This window comes from Myotis brandtii, unplaced genomic scaffold (assembly GCF_000412655.1).
Source record: "Myotis brandtii unplaced genomic scaffold, ASM41265v1 scaffold86, whole genome shotgun sequence".
NCBI classification, from domain to species: Eukaryota; Metazoa; Chordata; class Mammalia; order Chiroptera; family Vespertilionidae; genus Myotis; species Myotis brandtii.
In genome coordinates, this window is record NW_005371503.1 from 94664 (window position 1) to 107226 (window position 12563).

General features: G+C 42.8%; 1 long non-coding RNA gene across 1 annotated transcript in view; it reads right to left on the bottom strand.

Moving 5' to 3' along the window:
* Positions 1 to 230: 230 nt before the first annotated feature.
* Positions 231 to 12563, bottom strand: part of LOC106724516 — a 21106-nt gene continuing 8773 nt past the window's right edge. The window contains exons 2-3 of the long non-coding RNA XR_001360328.1: positions 10294 to 10296; positions 231 to 241 (exon numbers count right to left, since the gene is read on the bottom strand). This is a non-coding gene — a long non-coding RNA (uncharacterized LOC106724516). The remainder of the gene's footprint in view (positions 242 to 10293; positions 10297 to 12563) is intronic.

Below are 12563 nucleotides of genomic sequence, written 5' to 3' on the forward strand. Positions count from 1 at the left end.
AAAGCTTGCGGAGTTAATATAAATTATCATGTATGCATGAAATATTTCATAATGAATTTTAAATATAATTCTTATGAAAGTAAAAAATAATTATTTTCTAAGAATTTAGGGGTCCCCCTGTGTAAGCTGAGGAATTTGGGTTCTTCTGTCTGCCCTCTGTGCTTTCACCATTTAGGGCTGCTGCTATGATGCAAAACAGAAAAACGAGTCAGGAAAAAAAAATTCCTAACTTGATGTTAGGCTAGTACCCACGTTTATTGAAAACAACGAGAAGGCCATTTCTGTGGGAGACTGACACAGAGCATCTAATTCCCAAGGCAGGTTGCATACAATTGCTTAAAGTCCACCTGCTACCTGACCTCTTCCTCTTCCTGCCCAGTCAAAAGATGGGCCCAGGAGAGAGCTGGTTTCGTCACCCACTCTTATAAAGTCCATTTTTGTTACTTTTTTTTCTCTTCTGATAAAAGATGTTGGAAGGTTGAAGGAATGAGATACATGGGGATTTGGAATGTTTTTGTGGGTGAGAACTTGGAGTCTGTGGGCCTCGGATGTGGCCTTACTGTAGGGAGAGCAGAGGCATTGCTCACTGGGTCCCCTAAGAGCCTCCCACTGGTCTCCGCCCCCTTCTCTCCACCAATCCATTCTCTACCGGCCACTAGAATTTTGTGGTGAAAAGCACATAACCTGAAATGTACCATCTTAACCCTTTTAAGTGTACACTTCAGGCGTGTTAAGTATATTCACATTGTTGTGTGATCAATCTCTAGGACCTTGTCATCTTGCAGAACTGAAACTTTCTTCCCCTTAAACAGCAACCTCCTTTAGCCCATTACCCAGCCCTTGGCAACCACCATTCTACATTCTGTGTGTATGAATTTACTGCTCTAGGTATTTCTTATCAGTGGAATCATACAGTTTCTTTCTCTTTGTGACTGGCTTATTTCACTTAGTATAATATCCTCAAGGATTGTATTATATGACATCTTTCCTTTTTAAGGCTGAATAATATTTCACTAGATGACTATACCACATTGCATTTACCCGTTCATCTGTTGATGGACCTTTGTGTGGCTTCCACCTTTCTGCTATGTGAGTAATGCTGCTATGAGTATGGATGTGCAACTATCTCTTCAAGGCCCTGCTTGCAATTCTTTTGGATATATATCTAGAAATAAGATTGCTGGCTTATATGGTAGCTCTATTTTTATTTTGTTGCGTAATCCCCCTACCGTTTTTCCATAGTAGTTGCACCATTTTACAGTCTCAGCAACATTGCAGGAGTTGGCTTTTAAAAATCTAAATTATGCCTTGGCTGGCATACTCAGTGGTTAGAGCACTGGGCCGAGAACCAAAGGTTCGCGCATTCGATTCTGGGTCAAGGGCATATACCTTGTTTGCAGGTTCAATCCCTGGCCCCATTCTGAGTGTGTGCGGAAGGCAATCAATTAATGTGTCTCTCTCACATGGATGTTTCTCTCTCTCTCTCTCTTCCTCTTACCCCCTTCCACTCGCTCTAAAAATATCAATGGGTGAGGATTAACAAAAAAGAAAAAATAATTTTTTAAAAAGTTTTAGATGTGTGGAAAAGGAAACAGGAAAACAATTATATATATATATATATAAACTAGAGGCACGATGCACAAAATTCATGCAAGAGTAGGCCTTCCTTCTCCCAGCTGCCGGCACCGGCTTCCCTCCAGCAAACCGGGACCCAGGCAGCCATGGCTTCATCCTGAAGGACATCTGGTCTAATTACCATATTACACTTTTATTGCACGCCAGCACATGGTATTTTGTGGAAGAGCCACACTCAAGGGGCCAAAGAACCGCATATGGCTTGCGAGCCACAGTTTGTCGACCACTGTTATAGATTATATCACATCATTTTGCTGTTGCAGTCTTTGTTGCCTTCTCATTTTTCTCAGGGTGGGGAGCTTTGTCCTACCTGAGACCTACAGGGCCCTGTGTGGTCTGGCCCTCAGATTACACTCACTCACCTTTCCTTAGAAAACTGTCAGTTCTAAAACCCACCAAGCTCTTTCTCAACTCAGAATCTCCCATGGTTGTTCTTCCGTTTATTTGCAATGTGGTCTCTCCAACTCTTCACACAGATAGATTATATCACATCACTTTGCTGTTGAAATCTTTGTTGCCTTCTCATTTTTCTCAGGGTGAGGAGCTTAGTCCTACCTGAGACCTACAGGGCCCTGTGTGGTCTGGTCCTCAGATTACACTCACTCACCTTTCCTTAGAAAGCTCTGTCAGTTCTAAAACCCACCAAGCTCTTTCCCAGCTCAGAATCTCCCATGGTTGTTCTTCCTTTTATTTGCAATGTGGTCTCTCCAACTCTTCACACAGAAAATCTCTCATTCTTCAGGATTCAGCTTTTATATCATTTTAGAAAGTGTCCCCTGACCTCTGTGGACTAAGGTTTCTCCTCTGTGCTATCTTGGAGCACTTTCACATTTCCTGACAATCTGGGATTATTTCATTTATTTGTGTTTAGTCGGGCACCTCTACCAGAAGGGATGCTCTAAGAGAGAGAATATTGTCTGCCTGGTTCATTATTGAATTCCAGCTGCTCGTGCATGTAATCAATCTACAGATTGGTCTCTGCTCAAGGATGAACTAGTCCTATCCAAATTAAGGAGGGGGTAACTATTCTTAGACTAAAGGGTGACATGTTTGAGAAGCTTCATTATGATTGTTAATTTTTCTGATCCAGAAAAAACAGTATTTACTGGATAGATACAAGGAAGAAGAAAATGAAACACACAAAAGTAGAAACCATGAGCTGCATCGACTGAGCAGGTCCCAACAGAGGTCAGAAGTTGCTCATAGATTTTAGAACTAAGATTTTTATGGTGAATGCAGAATGTGCATTAGACGACCTCTATTAGCCTTGTCAAACCTACAAATAAATGAAAGTCCAGCCATGCCACAGTCTAATCATTCAGACCCTGTTCTCCTGGATGGTAAATTTATCAGTTCTATTTCAGATTTCAAATTGACTATTTATCCCAAGCAATTTATTCTTCAAAATCCCCTGAAATGTTAGTTCCACACTGCAAATTGTAGTACATAAATGGTAATATCCTTTTGCTAATAATTCTATGGTCCAGAATACATTTAATTTCAATCTAACACAAATGGTTATATCCTTTTGCTAATAATTCTATGGCCCAAAATACATTTAATTTCCATCTAACACAACTATTTAAGGCTGTGTCTGAAACCCTCCAGAGGAAACATATGTAAGAACACTCCTTCAAGCATGTTAATGTCTTAAGAGTAGTTATGCTCCATTATCACTCTTCCCTGACTTTGAACTTGCTGTTCCTCTCCTAGTACCTTGCTGTCTTTGTGCCTGATGACTTTTCACTCTGTAAGAGCAATCAGAGGTGTCTTATTCTCCAGGACGCTGTCCCCAAAGCTAGGTTAAGTGTATCTTCCTGGGGACCTGTGTTTAGTATACTTTAATATGCCATGTCATCAACTTTAAGGTGCGCATTTTAAATATTTATCATCTCTGAAATCAGATGTGTCTTATCAGTGACATCTTTGATTAGTCTCTGCTACTCCAAAGGGAGCTCAGTGAGGTCTGTGATTGTGTTTTGTCTCTAAATATTGTCAGTGTCTATCGCAGGGCCTTGGTAGCTCCTTGTGAGTGCTTAATGAAAGGGTGGATGGACAGAAACAATTCCAAACTCAGGGACAGACAATTTCATTGTAGGAGCAGTCCAGAGAGAAGACAAGGAGAGATCACATCTGCTTGGGAAAGATCAGGGGAGACTGTGGAAAAGGTGACAATTGAACAGAACTTCACAAAAAGAGCAACATAACTCCCCACCTGTGATTCAAAGGCCATCATCAAGGCAGAAGAAAGAGCACAGGGAAGTGGGAAAAATGAGAGAGGCTTTAGAAAAAGAATTCACTTGCTAGTTTGAATGGAATGTAAGGAACAGTCACAGCTTGTTAAAGATGAGGATAAGTTCTGAGAACTGCATCCTTATGCAATGTTGTCCTTGTGCGAACATAATAGTGTGCACTTATACAAACCTAGATGGTTGAGCCCACTACTGTGGTTGTAGGCACATACTTCCATAGGATTGCAGCATAGTAGGTGTGTTGACACCAGCATCACCGTGAACACCTGAGTAATGGTCCTGTAAGCCCTGACAGCTGCTGAGCCATCACCTCCAAGGTGACTATCTCTAATAAATACTTGGCCAGCACTGGATAAAGAGCCAGGCCTCCTCTCCCACTGAGTCTCCTTTGTTTTCGAGATCTTAGTAAATTTTAGTAACTAACCACTTGGCTGCTTTTTTTCCCCCCTCTTTCCCATTAAATTCCCATTCTTAGGTCTTAGGTTTTAAATTCACCAATAAACAGTGAACTCACGAAACCCTAGCCCCCCTCCTGACCTCCAGTAGCAGCCGAACTGCAGCCCGGTACCTGTGCTCTCTCTCTCTCCCCTTACCTTGACCTCGCTGTGTGCCCCTGGCATGCCTTGTAGCTCCAGGGCCTGTAAGTAAGAAACTCTTTTTTTTTCTTTGAAGTTTCTAATGGTTATAGCTGAAAGGTGTCTTGCAATCTTAACAAAACCCACAAGGGACAGTCTAGTTGTAACACTGGTTTAGAAAAGAGTGATACCTGGGAAGCTCACCAGGGCTCAGATGAATGCCCCAGGCATTTCTAGCTGATAACATTACTATGAATAGTCTGTAATGCCTCCTGCTACTTCCTCAACTTACAGCTACAAGGTCACTAGGCTTTGTAGTGACTTTTCAGCTCCAATGTAATTTTGTCTCCAACTCTTTCGAGGCGGGGACCCAAAATTGTGTTTCTTCTGCCCCGTGCTGCTCGCACCAATAGAATGAAACTGGTACAGCAGATCAGAAATCTTATTCTTTAGCCAAGGAATGGAGAAGGACGAGCTTGCGCTTTAAAGACCCCTTTTTCCCGATTGTGGGAGTTAGGACAGTCCTAAAGCATTTGGGGGGCAGATAGGGGGTCTCAGGGGCAAACATTTCTGATAAAAAGGTGGATATTTCTTGGATTTCCAAGGCACATGCATAGTTCCTAAACATGCTTGGAACATGCATAGCCATACATCGCATGTCTCATTTAAATGTTAAATCCCCACCCTTGGGCATGATTTTTATAATATACTAAGGAAGAAAAGTTTGTCAAAAGGTCCCTTAGAAAGGGATTTCAGGGACCATTTTGGGTCTTTCTGGTGCAAACTGGTTTCTTAATTGTGGTCCTTGGGTTTCTTATTTTGAGGCTAAGCTAGCCTCCTTGGAATTTCTGTCTTCTCTTGAATATTTCAAACTGCTTGTGTCAAAGGATATATTGGAGAGAATACAAGGAAGTTAATGGAAGTTTGAAGATTAAGAATGTGGTAGCACAATTCTGTGACAATTTTATGGGACCACTTTCAAACATACAGTTCATTCTTGATCCAAATGACCTTATGCTGCACCCGAATTTAAACAGGTAATTAAGCACAGGAGGAGACAGGACTTTAGAGAGAGATTGGGAGTGGCACGAACACCATGCAAAGTGTCTATGTTTCATTCTGGAGCAGCAGTGAACTACTGAAGGGCTTTAAAGGGTGACATGGCCAAAGTTGTGCTTCAAGTGTTTCTGGGGATGATTGTTGAATAATTGGATGATGGAGAGAATGCAGATAAGGCAGCTAGTTACTAGGTTGGTATTAGTTACTTAACAAATATTTACTCAATATCCATTGAATACTTGGCACAGATGCCACAACAATACATGAGACTTTACCCTTCCATTCAAAGATCTTATAGTCTATGAAGGTAAACAATCAAGTAAAAATGCATAAATTATAACATAAAAGTGTTCTGTGTGTACACAGGTTGCTGTGAGTCCTGACCCCAGTGTGGGGTAGGGGCACAGACGACAGGTGATGTGGATCAGTCAAGGTGGCTCCTGGGAGGAGGTATCATCTTAGCTGAGCCCTGAAGGTGATGGCAAAATACACCAGGGAGGTAGCAAGTGCAAAGTCCCAGAGGTGATATGATGCTCTTACTCTGAATTGCAAATAATCTAGAATGGTGGAACAACAGGTTGTGGAGGACAGGGGTGGGAAAAGATGGAGATGCAGGAAAGCAATGTGGTTTTGGAAAGGGAATGAGGAGGCAAGTGCAATAATCTGGGAAAGGAACAAGGGCCTGATGGGGCAATGGAGATAAAAAAGAAAAAGACAGAACAAGAGTCCCTTCTGCAGGAGAACCCATTTAACTGAATATAGACTCATTCACCTGACAAAGTGGACTAAATCCCCCCTACCTCCCAGAGGCCTACTGAGATGGCTATGGACTATAGCTTCACTGCCTTCATCAAAGAACTTTCATTCTAATGTAAAGTTGTTTGGCCTTGACTCTGATATTACATGTTGTATTCTGCCGGCTGAGTTAGGTTGACCCTGCTCTGGAAGTCATAAAAAGGGAAAGATGCTGAAGGATCTTCTTCATCTGTTTAGTTTTGTATTGGGGTGACCAGGTAAATGGCAATGTCATTAACTAGGTTATCTCTCTGCTCTCTCTCTCAATTGTATTCTGTGGCCCAGCAAGGAAAAAGGGAAGCTTGCAGAACTCAGACATTTAAACTAAAGGATCAAAGTATCTACCATCCACACAAGAAATACCTGAGTCAGAGGATAGGAAATGCACAATGCCTTGGAGGCAGTAAATGCTGGAGAAAATGTGGGGATTGTGAGGACAATGAGGCATGAATTAGCTTCTCATTAATTTTGTGAGCAACGTACTTAATCTCTCGCTGCCTCTAATTTCTCACCTGTACAATGAGGGGGAAATAGTAACTAGTTTATAATTTTGTTGTAGGGGTTAAATAAATTGATAGTTGTAAAGCATCAACACACATGCATTCCATATCAGAGGCACTCATCTGAAAGGTGGCACCAGGACAAGAAAATGAGAAAACTTTCTAGGCTTTCTTGACTTGTGGCATAGGTCCTAAGGATGTAATAAGCACAACATAGCACTCTATAATTGGGCTCTTAATTGCATATTCAGATACCTAGATTAAGTCTAATAAGCCTTTCCAAATGAACTACATCTTATTTGCGGATTAAACCACCTAAACCAAACATGGATTATGAAGCATCTTTATTTGAGGAAATATTAATATTATAATCCTTTTTGATTGAAGCCCACTGTTGATGAGGCCAGAGTCAAGTCCTCACCTTGTGTCCTGGTCCTTCACCTATTCCATGTTCCAATGTCACTGAAGTCAGCTCACACTGAGGGGGCTCTGGACAAGGCAGCTGGAGACATACAGCTAGATGTTCAAGCCTATTGGGATCACCACAAGAGACAATTTAGAGTGGCTGCCCAGTGGACCACCTGGCATCTTCCCATGAGAGGACAGCTGTTCATGCCTGCTGCTGGATATGTAGAGAAAAAAGAGAATCTGGGCAAATATTTATTTTACCTTATGCAACTAGCATTCAAGCTCTAAGAGGTAATACATTTTCACCTTTTTCTAAAATACTGCACTTCTATTACTGAAAACTTAGTTATTAGTACATAACGTGCTGGATAAATATTTTGTTGAATGAAAAGATGATGATGCTCATGTTAAGAAGGGATTTCGTACTCTATATGTCAGAGCAAGCACATGCCAACAGGCTGCCCAGGGAAAAGTAGGAGCAGGCACACAAACAGCCAGAAAGACTTCAGGAGATGTTCTAGGTTCAGGTCAAATGTAGATGGAAGGACTGGGCAGGTGCCAATCCACAGCAGGTTCTAAGGTCCAGAAGCCCAGTGGTGGGATATTCAGCCCCTGTGTCTGAGACTGTCCTCTCTCTGCCTGCTGGACAGACATGATAATCATAGGCAAATGAGTCCAGTGGCCTTGAATCAGATGGGAGCATTGGGTAAAGATGATAAGACAGCCTCACATACAGAAAAGAAACTGGATCTCTGAGCAGTGGAGGCAAGGTGTTTGCAGTTCAGTCTGTCTCCTTCAGGGTGTTTACACTGATCTATCATGATGCTATGATGCCTGTGGTAGTGTGGGTGGAGGAAACCAGGTCCTATAATAGAGGTAAGGTTGAGCTGAGTATGTGCGTGTGTGTGTGTGTGTGTGTGCACATGTGTGTGTTGACCCTCTGATAATACTTGGAAAGATGAGTATATGACACTGGCAGAAATAAGAAGAGGCTTAGATTTTCTAAGTATCAAGCAGGATTCAGGCCCTATGCCAAGACATTTATACATGTTATCTCATCAATTTCCCATAGAAACACTCTTCTATGGATTAATAGCCCCATTTCACAAATGAGGAACCAGAGTTTCTGAGAGCTTCCATATTTACCTGAAGTCACGTCGTTCATTAGTGGCAGGAACAGAATTGAAACTCGGGAAACTGAGGTGCAGGGTATTGGCATCACGTGATGAAGCATTCAGCTGAAATACACATTTCATCTGTCCTGGGCACTGGGCACTCGGAGCACAACACAATTCTAGCCTTCAGCAGTGAAGGGCTCTCACCCACAGAAGCTACAGCAGGTGGATTGAGTCAGGCAGTGACTGTGTACAAGATCTTACTGCCCCCACTTGAATCCAGCACAGCTATCCCTGGAGAATTACTCAGACAGTATTTGAAATTGTATTTTAATGGAGAAACTAACTGTCAAGTCTGTTTCCAGATCATTGCTTTGATTTCTTGATAACAAAGCAATTGACTTCAAGCTCTCTTCCTCCGCAGTAAATGTCTTCCCAGCTCTCCCCACTCCTTCCTTTGACTGGACATCACACTTGCACCCTTAAGCCAGCTCTCCAAGTTAACTAAACTTGTATAAACCTTTTCCATGGCTGGAGAATTTCCTCTTGCCACATAGCTTATAGCCCACTGGGCCTTCTCCTTTACACCAAAACAAATATGTGATCATGTCTTGCATCGTCTATTGTGTTAATTTTTATTCTCCAAGTAACACATGTAGCTCAAACAATCTGTATATATAGAGAGCCAGGGTCCGCAATGTCCAAAATGACTGAAGGGACAACTGAATACCAGGCTGCGCATGCAGAAGGCTCGGGTGGACTGGGAATGGTGACAGGCTGAACTGCTGACCTCTTGGAGAGAGAGAGAGAGGCGGGGCTGATCAGAAGCCACCCCAAGCTGCTGGCAAGGCCCAGAGAGAGAAGCAGGATCTGATCCGCAGTCTCTGTGGCAGCTGCTGATCAGCCCTTGCCTCTCTCTCTCTATGCCAGTGTCAAAGGCTCCGCCTCCTAGGCAGCCATTGGCTCCATGCAGTTCACCCAGATTTGGTTCTGATTGGTCAGTTTCTATGCCAGTCAGTGTCTCTGGGCCTACTCTGAGCCTGATCAGAGAGGCAGGGCTGATCAGCAGCCACCCCAGGCTGCTGGTGAGGCCTGGAGAGAGAGAGAGAGGTACGGTTGCTGGCGAGGCCCAGAGAGAGAAGCAGGGTCTGATCCGCAGCCTCTGGTTTAGGGATCGGGCCTAAACTGGCCGTCAGACATCCCCCAAGGGGTCCCCGATTGGAGAGGGTGCAGGCTTGGCTGAGGAAACACCCCCCCTGCCCTGTGCATAAATTTTGTGCACCAGGCCACTAGTGAAGTTAATAATCACCCAGAGACAAGCAGTGTCAGCATAGTGTGTATTCTCCCAAACATCTCCCCTGCTTACATATAATTCAGTATATTTTATTGTGGTTATCAAGATTGGTACTCTTGTCTGTGTGTCTGGGGTTTAGAGTCTCAGGTCACATTACTTGGGATGGTCCCACTTATGTGCTGTGTTTCCTTAGTTGCTCTAACTCAGTTCTGGTAGAGTAGGGGACAGGGGGGTACTCACTCAATTCTTTCTTAAATGTCACAATTTTTCCTCCTCTCAACTTCTTGCTCCAGAAAGCCACTAGCCAACACTCCTTTTAACATTCTTCACACCAAAAACCTGAATGACTTATTTTATTACTGTACTACACAATCAACCAGTTGCTCATTTTATTGCTAACAATATTATAGGGTGCTGCTCAGTAACCAGATCTCCTATAGGATCCAGATGGGTTTCTTGAGTACATGCTGCTTCTGGGATGTGCTGTATGGTGGATTATACAGGAGTCCAAGGAACTTATATCTCCACCAACGGTAGTTCAGCTCAGAAACATTTATTGAGCACCTAATTCTACAGGATCCCAGGCAGAATGTTTGCTGCTGGTGATACAATAATGAATCAAGAAGTCTTTATGTTCCCACGAGAAAAGCAGATACATACATGCTTTTAAAAAAGGGAGGAATTCTCAGGGCATCAGTCATGTGGGCATAGAAAAAGAACACTTAGCCAAACCTGGCTGGCCAGAGAAAGCATCTGGGAAGAAATCATACAGGAGTTAAGCTTTAAGGGGTGTGGCAACTGCCAGGTGAAAGGGAGTTAGAGGGGTTATTAGAGGTAAGAAGACATCAAGAACAAAGGGTAGGAGGGAATATGTCTTTCTTATTCAATATTGTATCCCTAGCACTTATAATGGCAGGCACAGAGTAGGTGCTTAACAAATTTATATATATTTTTTGTTTTGTTACAGTGTTTATTAACTATAGTCACCATGCTGTCCATTATATTCCTGTTACTTATTTTATAACTGGAATAAATTCTTGTTAAGTGCAAGAATTGGGAGGAGTCCAGTAGCTGGAGTGGTCAGGGCTCCAGTAGCTGAGTCCAGTAGCTGAGTGGAGAGAGTTTGAGAGAACCGGAAGGTTTTCAAGCACTGGGGATAGCATAATGAATCAAGAAGAGTGCGTTGTGGGATCAGGAGAACTGTGAGTTTGGAGCACAGTGTTAGGGGGTAATGGAAAAGTTGTAATTGTATGTTTTGAAGAGGTTGAAAGCAACATTTTTTAAAAAAAATGAGGCTCCAGTTTCCCCCTTTAATTAGTTTTTGAAAAAATATTTCCAGTCTTTTATAATCAAGTAAAAAAATCCAGTGTTGCAATAAGATCATCATAGCTGATATTAAGTGACCACTCTGCTAAGTCCTTCCATGTATTATCTCACTTGAGAGTTTCAGAAAGGAGATCCTTAACATTGGTCAAGCAGCTACCGTGTGTCAGGAATACAGTCTCATTCAATGTTCATACTTCTGTGAGGTAGATTCTGCAATCACCCATTTATAGCTTCAGTCAACTGAAGCTCAGAGATGCCCAGCAACTTGACAGATGTTTCTCAAGTTGCATTAGCAAGTGGCATTAGCAAGATTTGAGCCCAATGCTTCTAATGCCAGGCTTCGCACACACTTCACTATACTGGGCTGCCTCTTGGAGTCAGCTGGCTAGGTTGGTTTGAAAGGCAGCTTTGCCCTTTATTTAACATTTTGGAGACTCTCCCACCCTCTGTTTTTTGTTTTTTTTTTTCATTTGCAAATCAGAATAACAATACTGTCTTCCTCCAATTCTTGAATTACTTGAGACAATGCTTCTGAAAGCATGTTGTACATGGTAATTAGCACCCTGAATGTGTGACATCTTATACAAAGTCATTTAACAATTCCACATGCATGATTTTCCTAGATCATAGGTCTGTGCTCCCATTCAGACTCCCTCAGAGAACTTAAGGGCTGTCTAATCAGACAATTACCAATCCGGTGTGACCCTGGCCTCCCCGGGGTCTTGGGCATAGCTCAGAGTTGCAGGAGAGAAAGCACTTCATCCCACACTTCATGTCCAGCATCTTCACATCTTCCGTTCGCAGATGGAGGGCAGCACTGAGCTAGAGTAAGTTCCCTCACAATCATGTAAATCACCAGTTCTTCCAAAAGGATCTTAAGATCCATTAAATATTCATGCGCGCTTCCTTCTTGGCAGCGCCTCCTTTGTAGGTAATTGCCGAGGGTTTAAAATATCTGACGTTGCTTGGAAGCACACAGAGCTCTGTCAGCTGCGAGCAGGCAGCTGATTTGTAATTTAATTAACATCCTGGCTTGTCCTGTCTTCGTGGCAGAAAGCAGGAAAGCATTTCCTCCCCTTTGTGAGTTTTGTTTGAAAAAATCCAAATGGAACACCTGGCAGAGCTTTGCATCTCTCACATCGCTCCTGTGACTTAGATCCTGCGCCAATAGCCAAAAGAATTCCTTTAAAAGAAATTTCTTTCTCTAGTATCCTTTGGGCCAGCGGTAGTGCTGATGGTGGGTCTTTTTCGGAAGGGTAACTTCACTTGGGGAGATCTGTGTATCATCAGCGATCAGTGAGTTTTGACCCACTTCTATTAACTCTTTGAGTAATAAAGGGTTTTAAGGAGAGATGTGGCTACAGAGGACGTTCTTTATTCAGCGAACACTGATGGAGAACCTGCAATGTTGCAGGCACGAGAGGGCAGCAGTGAGCCACGCAGGCAGGCTGCCTGACCCCTTCGAGGATTCAGTCCTATATGGGAGGCAAACATCAAGCGAGTGATCACAGAAATAAAGGCAAAATTAAACTGTGATGAGTTTTATGAAAAAATAAGTATAGGGTAGCCTAAATCCTGTGAGGCAGGGAGTGGTGTGTGTGTGT